Below are 17,982 nucleotides of genomic sequence, written 5' to 3'. Positions count from 1 at the left end.
TTTGAAATCTGTTTTTGAGAGAGGAGAAGAGAACAACACTTCCTACAAAATATTTTCCATTCTCATCCAAGGCTGAAAAAAGTAATAAACTTGTTGGTTCCATCCAGGAGAGAAAAAAATTAATGAACTAGAATAATAGTTTATGTATATGTTGCAGATCTATGTGCATATTTTTCAAAGTTCTACCAAAATGAGCAGTTACCGGCACTAGTGGATTTAATATAAAAAGGTTAAATTTTTATGTCAACACACTGTTTTCCTCACTGATTCACTTTGACTCTTAATTTGTTCATTTTTTTCATGCATGTTAGTGTTTAGTGTGATAAATGATATACTGTAACTTCAAAGGAGCAGTCAAAAATTGCAGATATATATTTGTTATGGGACATCCCCTGGTATGGCTGTGTGGTCATAGAGCATATATTTTACTGGTACTTTAATTGGGACTTTTCCTCATTTCTTTTTTATTTCCATTGACATAATTTCTTATTAGATTCTTGTGCTATATTATGTGTCTAGGAAAGTACCAAAATGTTAAACTTTTTGTTGTATCAAACTTTCTTTTCCCACTTAGAACTTAAGCAGTAAAACACTGGTTTCCCCATATGATCTCAGGAACAATTCACTGTGTCTCTATGGAGATTTTCAGTCATCCAGGTCATGGTTGTCCCCAAGGTGCTTTTTCAAGAGGCAACTGGACTTTCTTGTTTTTCTTTGAAAAGTTTCTTTGATGGTTTCCCCACTATCCAATCAGAGCTGAAGAAGCTTCTTGGAAGAGAAGCAAAAGAAAGAACCAGAAAGTCCAGTTGCCTCTTGAAAAAGCACCTTGGGGACAATCCACTACATCCTTATTCATGTACAGTACATTTCTCATTCATTAGAGGGAGGTGACATGTAGGAAATGGTGCAATGCCTCTTGAAGATAATTATGAGAGGATTGTATTGAAGCTAAGACGATCAAGCTCTTCAGTGGGTATATTTACTCATTCGTCATCACTACATTCATATGATTCTTATAACAATGTGACGGGAAAACACATTTATTTATAAGATTTATATAGCCACCCTTCTTAAAATTAATTCTGCGTAGCTCCCAATAAAAAGTTAAAACAGCATAAAAGCTCTATTAAAACTATAAAACTGAACACATGAAAACCTGATGCCAAGTCAAACTTCTGATGTATAGCCATCTAAATTTAGCTGAGCTCTTGGAGGAAAAGTCAGGTCCTCAAAACTTTACGGAAGTCTAGGAGAGTAGATGCCCGCCATACTTCCAGGGGAAGGGTGGTCCGTAGGGTAGGGGTTGCTGCTGAAAAGGCATACTTCCTAGCTTCCATCAGATGGCAATATTTAGGGGAAGGGACCAAGGATGCAGAATGGGACAGCTTGCTATGGCCATCTCGCCATGGCCGACTCACCACGGCCAACTCACCATGGGACAACTTGCTGCAGGACAATTCAACAATTCAATATTATTATTCAAAATAATTCAAAATATTTTAATGTTTGTCATTCACATTTCATTTTATCCTTCCTTTTGCATCCTTTTTTTTAATGATTTTATTCCACCATTTCTTTGATATTAGTATAACTCTTGTCCTGTGGCAAATTGTTCCATGGTGAGTTGGCTGTGGCAAGTTGTCTCTCAGTGAGTTGGCCGTGATGAATTGGCCATTATGAGTTGACCACAACAAGTTGTCCTAGACCCCAGAGTGCCTTGTGCTTACTTTATCTAATCTGATGTCCTTAGGGGAAGGCAATCCTTCAGATAACATGGTTTTAGAGATGGCAGATGGCACCTTGAATTGCACCTGGAAAGCAATGCAGCTTGCACAACAGAAGTTATCATATAAATCTGGTGACACATTAATCTGTCACCATTCATGTGGAATTTAGAATGTTTTGCCACTGATTTCTTTGGGAACAAAGCTATAGAAAACATTTTATTTTGTTTATAACTAGCATCTTGCAGAAATAACCATAAATAATTTTGGTTCAGAGTAACAATCGCTACTTTTTTAAAAAAAGAATTATTACTTTTCTCGCCCTTCTGATTAAACATTCTTGCCATTCTGACCTGGAAATGTAAAATTATATGTAAAGTTGTAAAAAAAAGAAAGTGAAAAATATATCTAAAAATGATTCATAATGGTTTTTAGATGCTTTATTTTCTTTTACCATGATAATCTGATCTGGAGGCCAATTTTCAAGGACAGTAAGCAACAAAAAATAAATAGTCTATTGTTAGAAAAGAGGAATACACTGAAAGAGATTGAATGTTTTTTCCAAGTATCAAAGACCTCATCCTAATTAAAAAAATCTAACTGCTAGCAGAAAACATACAGCACTGATGTCATGCACAAAAATATTTATAGTTTGCAATAAAATAATTGCATTATATTGGAAAACATTTAGTGGTCAGGCCAGTCCTCCAAATTAAAAAGAGAAGCAGGGAAAATAAGAAAAGAAAAACTTGCAATTCCATAGAGTACAGTTGAGTACTAATAGGACCTTTCCCAGATTTTTTTAAGTCAGGGTCCATTAACATGTTGATTCTTGGAGTTTTCATCTTGGAATCCTCACATTAAAATAGTCTTGTAAATTGCTCCATTGTCCTTTACTTGATTCTGCCTGAGGCAGAAAAGTAAGAAAAATGTTCTAAATGCCAGATCCAACTCAGGAAAATGTTTGTGAAATCAGCTTCAGATTGTATCCTGTTCTATATCCTTTTTCATTCACCAAGCAACTATGGACATCTTTCTGTAAAAATTTTCTGGAAAATTTTATATTTAAATAGTTGTGTTTTAAATTCAAGTCTCTTTCACAAACAGTAATTCTAATGTACCAGGGGCCCTTTAGTGGATTTTCACGGGTCATATTGGAAAAAAAAATTTGTAAGCATTTCTAATATTGCATTCTTGAATTCAACAGCAGAGAGAAAAAGTTAACCAGATCAGTATAACTTATTTATTTATTAAAAAAACCTTCATGAAACGTAAGCTAAGAAACTGCTACTAGTAAGCACTCACAAGAATCTGCTATGAATAACTTATCCTTGTTTAACAACTGGTCGAAGTTTATGACTGACCTTCCTAAAAGCTACCCAATTCCAGAGTTCCAACAGCTGTACATACCCCCCACAGTCATATGACTGCATATCAAATACTTGCCAGAAGGCTTACTGGCAAAATACATTGATTTACTTAACAATTGTGGTGTTCACTTAATGACTACCACTAAAAAAAGCATAAAATTGGGTCTGATCACATGGGTGCATTCACTTATAACTCTCATGATGGAAATCCCAGGGTCCATTATGTTCTTATGTTCAGAACTACCTGTAAATCAGTTGCTTCGCTCTGCTAAGGATAATACCTGTATTGATGGGTGAACATTCCATTTGCCATTTGATAAACCAGGTAGAATTAATTACTAGCAAGTAGTTCTCTTGGTTAAATATCCTACCATCAATTTTAAAAAAACCATTAGCCTGAAATGTTAACACCCAAGAGCAGGTTAAGTCAAAAGTAAGCAATTCTGCCTGCGGTTAATCATTTCTGTATATCATCTAAGATCTAATTCATTCACTATTAGACATTACAGTGTTAGGCTGTAATTATTCAGAAATTAATCTACTAAGATTATATTTTGAAGAATGCTTTAGAGAAAGATTAGCCACTGAGGAATAGAATTGAGATATACAGTAATCTACAGTCCCTGGTAGGATGTGTTTATATGCGTGTATTTGTTTATCTGGTTAATTCATAGATGGAGGATGACTGTAAAATGCTAGGATAAACTGGAAAATAAAAAATGGAAGGAAGAGGAGGAGCAGCAGCAGCAGCAATGGCAGCCCGTATATTGTTGTCCCAAATCACATGACCAAGGCCATTCCCATATAATGTTCAGGAAGTGGGATCAATTTGAAGGAGTCTTTATTTTGTTTTCTATCTGTAATCCCTGGCTAAATTTTCCCATAAGTATTATACACAACACCATTGCTAAGTAAGAGCATTGAAATCAGTGGGTTGTTGGTGTAATATGATAGGTGTTTTGTTATGCATAGAGTATTATCCCAGATGTGACCAGGTTACACCACCTGTTCCTGGTATACTATAAGTCAGGTGGCTGTTAAAGAGTTGCATATTCTTATCTAAAAATAGTTTTATAAATTTCATTTAAACTTAAATCTAATTTCACTTTAGATTGTTTGCATTCAGAAAGGTATGTTGTATTGCATTTTCAAGAGGAGCTTTTAAGCATGCATGTTTAATAGTCTAATAGATTATGCAATTTACTTCATATCAAATGAGAATGTTTTTTATTTAGTAGCAGTAATTCAGTGGGAATATTGTTTGACCAGAAGAGAAGAAAATGTACTTATCTTCTAATAACCTGCCTAGCTGACTGATTATAGTACAGGTTTCTGGAAGCAGACAGAAGCAGACATGAAAAGGATACCAAATTTATCTTTTCTGGCAATAATCACTGAGGAATGAAGCTGCCTTAGAATACTGGGCCCTGAAATTGGTTTAAAAATGCAATTACGTGGTGCTCTTGTATGTAAAATTAAAGTTTTGTGACATTTTAATTTGATTCTGCTGGTCATTCCCACTTGGTCAACTACAACACCCTATCATGCAGTTGCTCAAGCTTCCTTCAGTCTTTATTTAATGCTTCATTAAATAATGAATAATGTGTAAAGCCCATTTCCAGTTTTTAGTTACTCTGCTATAAAATGGTGGCAGGGCTGAATTAAAATTCCTGCATATCTGTAAGGTTCATCTGAAGTCCAACGCTATTTCTCAATCTTACAAGCTTGATGTAAAAACCAAATAGAAAACTAGGCTTGGTGCTCTGGACTGTCTGGAGAAAAGGTGGAACTTAAGTAAATGCTAGTTAAATTTATGTCTCATAAATTACTTTAAAAGGTAAAACAGGAATGTCATCAAAGACAGGATGGAAAAGCTTTGATTAGTTCAGGTTGTGAACCAATGCCACTTTTTATGCTAGCCGCTATAGTGCTGTGACTTTTCTTATGAAGTCCCTCAGCCCCATTTATGGAATTTAAGGAGAGGCAGACATTGATCTTCATCTGCAAATCTTCCATAGCATTTCTGTATTGCGTAAAAATGTGTAATAGAATAGAATACTAAAGCGCTATTCCATTTTACATAATCACAATATGTAAGCCATAATGGTAAAAAGCTTTAATTAGTTAAAGTAAATATATTATCCCTAGTTACCAACACAGAAATACATGAATACTTTATTCGATATCAGTTTCTGGAAAGCTGAGATGCTGGTCCTGGAACATACCTAGATTTTATTATAATTTATTTTCCTAATAGCAAATACAGGGATTGTGGACTTATATTGAAATGTGACCCACATCTAACATTAGATGTTCAGGTGCTTTCATACTAGCTATTTTCTTGTGATCTGATATTAATGTCGTCCAAATCAGAGGTGGGTTTCAGCAGGTTCTGACCAGTTCTGGAGAACCGGTAGCGGAAATTTTGAGTAGTTCGGAGAACCGGTAGTAAAAATTCTGACTGGCCCCGCACCCATCTATTCTCTGCCTCCCACGTCCCAGCTGATTGGGAGGAAATGGGGATTTTGCAGTAATCTTCCCTTGGAGTGGGGTGGGAATGGAGATTTTATAGTATCCTTCCCCTGCCACGCCCACCAAGCCACGCCCATAGAACCAGTAGTAAAAAATTTTGAAACCCACCACTGGTCCAAATCATAGTTACTTCGAACCTTTTGTCTCTTTCCTAGTGTTGTCCTCTAAAACTATGTGCACAGTTGAAAACTTTTGAAAACTTAATCAGACAACAGATACCTTTGCTAAAGCCATATTGGTATGTTTTCAGTAAAAACTGGCTTTCCGTGGGCTTCTTAATTTTAGGTTTAAGGATATTCTCCCTAGCTAATCCAAAACAGTTATGAAAGTAAGAGGACGTCCTAGACCAGGGTTCTCCAACCTTGGCAACTTTAAGACTTGTGGACTTCAACTCCCAGAATTCTGAGGAATTCTGAGAGTTGAAGCCCACAAGTCTTAAAGTTGCCAAGGTTGGAGACCGCTGTCCTAGACCACTCTTTAAAAATTGACCTATAATGAATGGCCTTCTTCCAGTCTTCTGTTATGGAATGTGTGGATGACCTTGAAGAATGAGGGGAAGAGATGCTGCCTAGGAAACAATCAGACAAAAGAGACAGGAGCCCCCAATGGGTCAAAGAAACCTAGGAAGGACCTGTCCTAATGAATCAAGCAATTAAAAGTGGCAGTGGGAAGTTGTACTTTCAGACTTGAAAGATTCTGTTGATGCAGTCTTACAATAAAGTAGAACAATTCATCTTTAGTTGTGTTTCCTGTCTGATTTACCCGGGAGGGATGTCAAGGGGCATAGGATCACTTTCTCTGATTTGCCCAGTTGGTATCTATGGCCACAACTGGATGACACAGAAGCAGCAGTGAGCAAGCTCTGCACGCCCTAAGTCATGCGGTTACATCAGTGAAGAACTGGTCATCCACAAACACATCATGAGTGTCTGTAGCAGAGAAAATTTGGCATTGAGATTTCTGCTATGTGCTGAAACCCTGTGCAGGAGACGATGCAGAGAATAAATAAAGGAATAGATCAGTTTTATGGTAAAATATTGTTCTAGGCCCAAGCCACTGTCTGGAGGAGGTGGCTGTGCGTATAATACTGGAAGAGGAAATGCAAATACAGTTGGATAATACATTATGGAGAGATTTATACATTTATTTTTGAAATCTACCTCTATCGATGAGGTCTTCTATCCGAGACTGCTTGATGCTGCTCCCACATGGTTATTTTTATTAATGCCAAATGAATTCAGAATATAGAAAACATCAACATTGTTGTCCTTGGATGTTTACATCATTATTAAGCAGACTAGATTTGGTTCAACAGCTGAGTTTAAGAAAGGACTCAGGGCTGCAAATGATGAACAATAGTGATACAGAATAATATGGCCTCTAAAAAAAAGCTTTACTAATGAAATAGGTCTGGAAGAGAAAATAAATGGAAGCAATAAAAGGGGAAAAGAAAGAGATACAATAAAACTGAGATGAGGGAAAATGGTGTTGCAGGGAACATCACAGAAAAGGCACGGACACCAAGAGCATAAAAGACAGAATTGTGAAACAAATCATATGGAAAGGGTGGTGTACAGTGGCATACAGTCACTTGTACAGTCACTTGTTTGCTCCTGCTCGCCAAAGGAAGGAAGTGTGGGAGGAATTCCATAACTTTGGATCTTTGTATCTTTCCATGGAAATGTGGTAATTTAAAACACAACAATGCCAAAAAAAGAGAGTATGGAATCCAAGTACTATGGCAATACATAAAAATGTACATGTGATGAAAAAAAGCTGTGCTTCCAATAGAGAGTTGGTTAGCAAAAAAGAAAAAAGAAAAGAAAATCTATAGCAAATGAAATCTATTTACAGTCAAAGCAATGAGGTGACTATTTAGAAATGACATTTGTGCGGGTTTTGCAAAGAACTTTATAGTCTTATTTGTGGATTCCTTTTACATGGGTACATTCTACTAAGTGTACTCACATCCTCATTACATTCCATGAGGAATATTTAAGTTTAGGAGGAAGTTTTCTGCTAGCATCAATGAATGTTTATTTCATTAATTTATGCTAGACCAATCTTAGAATATTGTTCAACTGTTTGGACAGTATATCTGACATCAGTACAATTGAGCGGGTTCAGAAGTATTTCACGAGAAAAGTTTTGCACTCTTCTGTACACAATAGAATTCCCCATGCTACTAGGCTCAAAATTCTCGGTTTGGATAACTTAGAACTGCGTCACTTGCAGTCAGACCTGGGTATTGCATACAAAATTATACATAGTAATGTTTTACCTGTAAATGACTTTTTTTGTTTTAATCACAATAATACGCGCTCTAACAATCGCTTTGAACTCAGTGTAAATCGTTCTAAACTTAACTGTAAGAAATATGATTTCTGTAATAGAGTTGTCGAAGTCTGGAATGCTCTACCTGATTCAGTTGTTTCAGCTACAAATTTTCACAGTTCCAGTCACAAATTAATTTCCGTGGACCTTAAGTGGTCAGTAGAGGGGGCGTGCATAAGTGCACTAACGTGCCTATCGTCCCAGTTATTGTATTTTTATTCTTTTATTCTTGCTCTCATTTTTGTTTGACAAATTCCAATAAATAAATAAACGTTAAATGTATTTTCTTCCATTTCAGTATGATTTTTACTGTTTATATCAAGAGAATAGTACCAAGGGTAGAATGTAAACACCTCTGATCCCTGCTTCTTGATCAAAGGAATTCTAGGAACCAAGCTTTTCTGAGTAAAATCCTAGAGAGTCCAGTTGACCAGCTGCTGTTTGATAGTTCAGGAGTATTTAAATCTTAAAGAGGTGTTCTTTTCAGTTCTTCCAGGCCAGGGTTCAGTTCTTCTTGGCTTCCATTTTTCATTTCTATGTGTGCAAATTCCATTATTATTGAAAGCGCTCTATCTTTGTTGAGCTAGGTCTTTGGGGCAGGAACTACCTACACACATACACACACACACACACACAGAGAGAGAGAGAGAGAGAGAGAGAGAGAGAGAGAGAGAAAGAGGGTGACGCACATAAAATATCTGGATATTTTGGAATAAGATTTCTCTTTGTAGTCCAATTTTGATTTTCACGTCAGTGGTACTAGTGTTAATTTTATAGAGAACATTATTTTTCATATTAGTACTACCAAAGTAGAAACTTTAAAGATCTCTTAATCTCAGTGGAAAAGTTTAATTGAAATATATACTATAACTTTTTACTGAAATTGTGGAATCATACTGTTGGACATGATTATTTCATCCAACTCCCTGCTCAATAAAGTTAAAATTTAAGCTCAATCCTTGCGGACCACATAGAGATGTCTATGTACTATACTTGCAGTCTAAATTATGTATCCCAAAGGTATAGCTATCTAGTGAGCTACAAACATGCAATAAATGGGAGATTTATTGTTGTTGTTGTTGTTGTTGTTGTTGTTATTATTATTATTATTATTATTGCAAATTTTCTGACACCTTTTTCCCATCCGTGGTATAGAGAAGAAATACATCCAATAATGAAAATTGTATTTTGTTCCTCAGATAAGATGTTTCTTTAAATCATGTGAGGATGAGTGGGTTCCTTTGGGGATAAGTAATTTGTATCTACTCTAGATGAATTCCAAAGGAAACCCTTCCTAGCCTACAAAAGATTAATGCTTTCCATGAATTTATATTACACTATAATAAAAATAGACCCACAATCCCCTAACTGGAGGGTTATTAGAATACAGAACCGTCACTCAGTTGCTTGATATCTTTCCTGAGAGCTCCTGATCTGTGTATGAAAAGTTTCCCAGATGCAGATCTGTAGCTGGCAGTATCAATAATAGGCTTCAAACCAGATTTGGTAGTGATAGGGTTGAAGATAATCTATGGTTTTAGAATTCAAACTAATTCATTTTATGATAAACTCCCATAAAAGAAGCCTTTGGAGCTCTCCGAGCTTGGTTCTTTTCTTGCACACATTTCATTACCCAAACTAGGTAACACCATTCATCTAGTATATAGTTATACCTAGTATAACCATTTGTGACCGGACCAAGACTTCGTTCTTGGGGGGGGGGGGATTTATGTTTATGTTTGAAAAAATTACAAAAAAAATTACAAAAACAAAAACAAAAACTAGGGAATGTGTAAGTAGCCTGGCATTCTGACAAATTAGCCATTAATAGACACATAGACGTAAACAACATATATAAGCAATGCAAAAGAGACAATGAACAAGCCAAAATGGAACAAAAAGACCTATGCACCACACCACCAGCAATCAACACCCAGATGGGCATTGATTAATTCCAAGATTAGTATCAGACCAACAATCAAGTAAAACAATACCCCAATCAAGAAACAAGTCAACAATAAACAGCCCAACCAAAGAACCTTTAAGATCACCCTACCAACATTGGCAGGGCAAACCACTAGAATATAAATTGAGAGCAAACCCCACTCCTTGCTAGCCCTGATGATGTTACCTAGTTTGGGTAATCATCTGCAAGAAAACAACCAAGCTCAAGAGACGCACCAAAGACCCCTTATTTCAACCCTGAGATACAGATATTATCCTTTATTGGTACAAAAGAAGCCATTATCTACATCAACTTGGAGTTAACAAGAATATGCCTTCCCCATTGAAATAAGAGGTGGAAAAAACCATGAAAACAAAAACAACAGCTGGGTAGAGTTTTTGGCAAAACCCACCATCAGTTTGGCCAACAGTGACAGATTTCCTATTCTTTCACTGTCCCTCACCATTCTTTAGGGATTACTTTATACTTCACTTTGAGAAACGATGCTATGTAAATCTTTTCAGCTGTTCACTTATTAACATTTAACAACTTTCCTTATATAAAGTATAAAACTTTAGTCTGCCCTTCCCTAATTTGATGCCCTCCAGATATTGTCCTTAATGGCTGGTTGTGATAGGTATAGAATAGGGGTGGGTTCTACTTACCTTTACTACCAGTTCGCAACGGGGCTGCGCACATGCGCAGAAGCGTTCTGATGATGTCGGAGTTGGTGGGCGGAGCCTCCTGCCAGTTTTACTACCGGTTCTATAGAACCAGTGCGAACCGGGGGCAACCCACCACTGGTATATTTATTTATTATTTATTTATTTATTTAATTTGTATACCGCCCTTCTCCCAGAAGGGACTCAGGGCGGTGAACAGCCAAAATTAAAAAACATACAAATACAAAAGTTAAGATAATTAAAAAGAATTAAATCATTAGCTTCCCAATTTAAAACCACCAAGTTCATAAAATTTAAAATCCTAATTAAGAACCATTTAGGCTAGGCCGGCTTGGTGGAATAAATAAGTATAGAAGCTGATAGTATATCCGATTGGTTATGTGCCATCAAACAATTTTCAACTCTTAGTGACCACTTATAGATCTTAATGATAGTATCAAAATCTCTCTCTATTGAAAGTCACCTGGTAACGATTGGCTGCCAATAGCTACCACAATTCATTGTTTATATCAGGGGTCCACAACTCCCAGGCCACCACCCACTACCAGGCCTTGAGCCTTTTGGAACTGGACCGCAGAACTGGCAGGCAAGTGCACGGGTATCACCACTCACATGTGCAGCAGGCATGCATGCCTGCCGCTCGTGCAGATGGAGCTATGCATGCTTGCCCATCCTATGCATGGAACCATCACCCCTCCCCCACGGTCCGCAAAGCCGAAAAAAATGGAGAAGTCTGGTTTATATCATGGTATACATGAGGTGCCATAGATATTTAGTTCTTCAGTGCAATGAACTTTCAAATTTTCATCTGTTGCTTTTCATTGTATAACCTGGAAAATAGTTTGTGCTGTAAACATAAAGCTTACAGCATCAAGGTTTATTTGGATGTTTGTTAAAAATGTTGTTAGGGTACATAAGCAGAACATGACTTGCAGATATAAAAATACAGGAAGTCCTCAACTTACAACAATTCATTTAGTGACCACTCGAAGTTAAAACAGCACTGCAAAAAGTGATTCGTGACCATTTTTCACACTTATGACTGTTGCAGCCTCCCCATGGTCATGTGATTTACAGCTGGTTCCTATTTATGATGGTTGCAGTGTCCTGTGATCAACTTTTCCAACCTTCTCATGAGCAATGTCAATGGGGAAGGCAGATTCCCTTAACAACCGTGCTACTAATTTAACAACTTCAGTGACTCACTTAACAAATGTGGCAAGACAAGTTGTAAAATGGGGCAAAATTCATTTAACAAATTTCTCCATTGTGGTCATAAATTGAGGACTACCTGTATAAAGCTGCTTGAATGTGTAGGTGAACATCGAAAAAGATTGCAATCAAAATATGATTTCTACAAGAAAGGAGGCATCAAATATTAGTTTCAACAATACTTTAGATAATTGTATCTACACTAATGATGCCTAATTTTACAGAAAGGTAGGCAGCCACATCAGGCCAGGAGAAACCCTAAACCAAGTGGTCCATGGCATGCCAGCAACTGGACTGCACAAAGAAGCGAAGCCCATCCACTGAATGCAGGCAGCACATGAAACCACGCCAATCCATGGAAAAACCTTTCTCCATGGAACTGGTCCCTGGTGCCCAAAACATTGGGGGCAGCTGCCATAAAGCACTTTCAAGGCATAACAAACACATCTTGTAATCTATTTTTGCTAGAATACCTGAAGCCCAAGTATTTGATGTCTCACATCTATAGCAAAAGGTGATCTTCATTTTTTTTTAAAACTATCAAGTAAGGGAAGGATAATCTTAACAATAAGAAAACATATGGGAGTCAGCAGCACTGTAACTAAATCCAGATTCTCTTCTAAATGAAGGGAATGTTCCAATAAAGTTCACGTAATAAAAATCTGAAGTGTGTTTCCCCTCCTCGGTTAAACGTGGATTCACATATGTAGGATTTCTTCTGGCTTTCATGTGGCTTGACTTTAGCACCATATACAATCATACTGTGAGCGGAAAAAGAATCCCCTCCCTAAGCGTGGAAGTATAAAAGTCATACTGTCTTTAAAGGCCTGCCTGAAATCTATAATGCAAAACCAATATAGAATAGTTATTCTAGCGAAAATAGGATGATAATCTGAACTGGAACACAACCAACAGAACTTAATCTCTCAACAATGTACTATGTATGCTTACATGACTTGGAGTAAAATCAATAGCTAACAAGTGATTAATGTTATTTATAATAAACAGAAATACACATAGTTTGTTTGGAATACCTTTGCAGAGACTGCCAGTTCCTCTTTATTATCTTTGCTGACTTGTTATGTAAACTCCAGATTCCAGAATTCCCCAATTAGCATAGCATCAGTTGGGAAAACTTTGATATAAATGTTCATTTATTCCCTCAACCTTTGCCACATCTGTTCAATAAACCATAGTGCATCTCAATCAACTGCCCTCTGGGTTTTTTTTAGATTTGAGTCCCACTATTTTGGGCCCAAATTTTCCCCTTACAAGTATTTTTGCATTAAAAAACTGCAAGACTGCAAGAAGTTATAGATAAAGCAATTGGGCTGACATAACACCAAGAGCTTTGGTGGCACAGGAGACTAAAGTGCTATTAAATAGCACCAGCTGCCTGCAATTACTGCAAGTTCAAATTTCACCAGGCTCAAGGTTGACTCAGCTTTCCATCCTTTCGAGGTAGGTAAAATGAGGATTGTGGGAGCAATAAGCTGACTTTGTATAAAAAAAGAACACCGCTTGGGGGGGCCGAAAGCCCTACTAAGCAGGTATATACAAAAGTATGAAGGCTATTGCTTAATGCATTATAAGCCGCCCTGAGTCTCTGGAGAAGGGCGGCATATAAATCGAAATAATAAATAAATAAATAAATAAATAAATAAATAAATAAATAAATAAATAAATAAATAAATAAATAAATAAATAAATAAATTTATACACAATTCACCATTAGCAGTTGTAGTGATGGCCACCACATACATACATTTGTTGGTTTGTTTATTTATTTATTTACTCCCTCACTCATTCTTCTCTGCCACAATACATCCTAGGAAAGATAGAAGAATACTGCATCAATTTTCCATCAGATTCCAACTGTGCTATTATTAATAACCCAGGAGTCAAAATTTGTGTGGCGGCAGTAAAAATGTGGTACATTTTCCAATCTTGTTTTATTAATTATATTAATTTAATTACCTTAATTTTATCCTCTTTTTAAAACTTATTTTAGTGTTTCTGATCTTTGATCTTAACAATAAATTAGATTTGAATTTATTTATTTATTTAAAGGAACAAAACAAATTTGTAGAAAGATTATTTTTATATTTTATTTTTATTCAGTAAATTTTAGTCTTGGCAGTTTTCGCTGTTTAATTTTTAAATTCTGCCATTACGTAACCAAGCATTATATTTAATAAATAAGATACTTAAATCAGAAAGCAATTTGATTTCATAGAACTTTTAGTTTTATAACACTTGATTTTAGCTGGATTATAGTCTGTTTAATTTCCTATGCATTTGTTTAAGGCATTTATGTCAGGGTTGTTTACATAAAAAGAAAACCCAGAATAATTAAATTTAAATTACATTAATTAATGTGTATTTTTATTGTTTTACATACTTTTTATGTGCAGTTTTATAATTGAAAATTGAAAGTTATTCATTATCTGGTGAATCGGTTTGTTGAGCCAACTAAGAGCACCCCAAATTCTCTTCTACTGTTATGTCATACTATTTATGTAATATTTATTTGTTTGATTTCTATAGCCACCCATCTCAATAAGAGACTCTGGGTGACGTACATCATAATTTTTTTAAAAAAAAATAAAACGATGCAAATAAATAAATATGGTTGCAGAATAAAACTATTGTCATAGGTGTTATTTATTTAATTCAGATGTGTTCTCTCCTTATTCCTTTTGTCATATTTCAACTAGGCCATCTAGAAGATGCTTATATGATCTTTGAGTATAATTTGTGTCATCCTAGTAGACTACTAGTAGCATACAAAGTGGTGCACGTAGTTCAGCTTTGCATAGCTTTCTTATATTTTCCTGAAAAATACACTGTCTGGGTGAGATAGATGTGGTGCTTGTTATTTCTTTCTGAGATGCTTGTTACATCAATAAAACCATTAAGATGCACACAAGAAGCAGCTTATATAGTGAAGTTGACAACGTCTTGCCACAGAACATTGCTATCTGTTGCTAATCAATATGGATGTTATTTCTGGAGTGCTGAAAAGATATTGGACTTATATAAGCTACAGAATGCTTCAATCATTCTGCCCACAAGCCTATGAAACATCAACTCTCATCAGATAACAATGTCTATGTTTTAATAATGCAGGTTGTATCCTTCAGCTAGGCCCTGTGAACCCAAATAATACTAATTTATGAAGCTTCTTCTGACATAAGGCAGAAGGCTATTTGATAACATCAAGATGCAAAAACATGAATCGAATCTTAAGTTAGAAGGAGGTTTTTTGCAACCATCTAGTCCATCTTTGATAAAGAAAATCCAGTGCTGGAAAATTTCCAATAGACAGTATTTTGAATACCTCCAAGGAGACTGGAGCCATAAATCAGAGAACATTTTTCCTTGTTGAAAAACTCTTAGTATTGAGCAATGGAACCCATTATTTACAAGAGCTATGAGTTCCTCTTACAACATAGATGTGAAACAAATGTTGTAACTGCTTTCATAAAATGACTATAGGCCATGCATGTCTTTGAGAATTTGGCAGAGGTGAGGGAAAAAGTTTAATATTGAGTTTTTCTCCTTTAGAGTAGACTATACAGCACAATCATGGCACAAACATCCTTGGCAAGCAGCCCTTTTCTATTGTATCCCCATGACACTAGCTTTATCTTTTCTCCAGCCCACAAATGAGACAATGGTTTAAATAGCTTTAGGGTTGAAGTAGTATTCTCCTCCTTATTCTGACACTATTCAAAGAGCCTCAAGGTATATAAAACGTAGGTTTGTCTCCTTCTTACACAGGAGAGAAGTCTAATGATTGTAGTTTCTTGAGAGGAAACACACAGAGGCAAAATAAGGATTGATGGGAACCCAGCATCAAAAGTTTCTTTAAGAGTCATTAGTGTTTATACGTGATATCGCTCACTGTTTGTAATTGTTCAAAGAAAATATTTAAATTAATGGCAAAGAACTACTTAGACCTGTTGAAACAGAGGCTTGTTTTTGTTTCTTTTCTTTTCTAATGGAGTGAATAAAAGATTTCAACTTAACTGAGACCTCTGTGTTTCTGACATATGTGTTGGCTACAAAGGATGTTACAGAAATACAGTAGTAATTTTCATGCTGGTATAATTTTTTTTTGCTAATTCAAGGATAAATGCATAGTATTTCAGTTCAGCAATGGTGGCACCATTTATATCAAGCCATGATATCAAAATGACATGGGTCATGATGTCATCACACAAATAATATGGCTGTGATGAGTCATACAATTTTCAAATTGATATTGTGACACAGAATACCAGAATAACTGAGTTGGAAGGGACCTTAGAAGTCTTCCCCTGCTCAAGCAGGAGACTCTTGTTGTGGCCCCGCCCTCTGAGCCTGTCCCATCGGAGGAAGAAAGCTCCGAGCATGAGGAAGAGGAGTCAGCCAGGCCTCCCTCTCCAGGCCCCTCCCCTCTGGCATTGTCTCAGGTGCCGGCCGAGGGAGAGGAGATCAGTAGGGAGACAGCTGGCTCGGATCAGAGTGACGAAGAAACATCATTCCTGGACGCACACCTCCGAAGGCGTGATAAACGTTTGCAGCAGCTTAGGAGGCGTGCTAGGGATTAGAACTGAGTCACTGGACCACACCTCAGAGACTATATAATAGAGGGTAGTGGTCAGTGATTCTTGTGACGAACAAAAGTAAACCTTGGATAGTCACTAAAGCCTCGTTCGGAACTGCGGAGAGAAATATTATTTCTGCTTGGACTTTTTGCACGTTAAGTACCTTATCTTTCTGTTTGTGAAAATAAAGGCATTTGGCAGATGGTGTGTCTATCGCTGCCAAGTGGGAGATAAGACCTGGGTGCGTTCCAAAGTGTTTCCTTAACCCTCGGCTGGCTGTGTTTGTGTGTGTGTGGGTACAGGGACAGATCAACTCTATACCCATGATGGCGAACCTATGGCACGTGTGACACAAGTGGCACACGGAGCCATATCTGTGGGCACGTGAGCGTTGCCCTAACTCAGCTCCAGCGTGCATGCGTGCACTGGCCAGCTGATTTTCGGGCCTTCTGGGCCCACCAGAAGTCAGGAAAAGGGCCGTTTCCGGCTTCTGGAGGGCCTCCGAGGGGTGGGGGTGGGGAAGACCATTTTCGCCCTCCCCAGGCTCCAAGAAAGCCTCTGGAGCCTGAGGAGGGCGAAAAAAGGGCCTACTGGGCTCTCTGGTAACCTTTTTGCCATTGCGTGCCAAAAGTGGGTGGAGCATGGGGGGCATTGAATTATGGGTGTGGGCACATACAAAGGCAACCCCCCCCACTCCCTCCGCTTTTGGCACGCAACAGTAAAAAGGTTAGCCATCACTGCCCTATACCATTCTAGACAAGTGACTATTCAGTCTCTTCTTAAAAGCCTTCAGCAATGGAGCACATACAACTTCTGAAGGCAAGCTGTTCCACCGGTTAATCGTTCTCACTGTTAGGAAGTTTCTCCTTAATTCCAAGTTGCTTCTCTCCTTGATTAGTTTCCATCCATTGCATCTTGTCTTGCCTTCTGGTGCTTTGGAAAATGGGTTGACCCCAAAGCACCAGTAGGCACATACTGTATCATTTGCTTGTGAGCAGCAGTGGGAAAATTCCTTTTGTATTGTTCTAGTAAATATATTAAATACTTTAACATATGAAGTTCGACTCATCTTCCTAGAAGGCAAGAATCTAGAGTTCTACTACCTCTTAATTGTTTGAAAGTTGATATGCATTTGTAGGCAGATAGATATTTTTACAAAGTTTGTCTATTTGTGAAAAGTACAGAGTTTTCAGTTTGAAAATATGAATTCACTCATAGTACTAAGGCATAATATTTGTTTGTGGCTTGGTGAAATTGAGAATCCAGCCATTATGGTTTTATGCTATGTCTGAATCTATCAGTGTTGGTTTAATCTAGAAATTGTAATTAGAAATTGTGTTGTAGGGCCATGTGTGAACCCAGTTATAGGCTAGATTATAATTCTTAAGAAAATTTATCAACACATTTTGATCCTTTGTAATTTAAACTGGTGATAGGGGCACAGGGTATGAAATCCAATTTGAAGGAATTGAGATTTGTGAAGCTGTGCATAAGAAAGGAATAGATGGTAGTCATATTCTCATGTCCTGACCTTCAATTTTATTTCTCACTAACTTCACATTGGCTATTTCTTTTGTTTTCCAAAGATGC

The 17,982-nt window shown here is 37.0% G+C and overlaps 1 protein-coding gene across 3 annotated transcripts in view; it reads left to right on the top strand.

Moving 5' to 3' along the window:
* BCL2 (BCL2 apoptosis regulator) overlaps positions 1–17,982 on the top strand; it is a 141,334-nt gene that overhangs the window by 49,501 nt on the left and 73,851 nt on the right. The gene's annotated exons all lie outside the window — the stretch shown is intronic.

The sequence above is a fragment of the Pantherophis guttatus genome, chromosome 3, assembly GCF_059756535.1.
Source record: "Pantherophis guttatus breed Tessera chromosome 3, ASM5975653v1, whole genome shotgun sequence".
Lineage (NCBI taxonomy): Eukaryota > Metazoa > Chordata > Lepidosauria > Squamata > Colubridae > Pantherophis > Pantherophis guttatus.
This window is presented reverse-complemented; position numbering and strand designations above follow the sequence as displayed.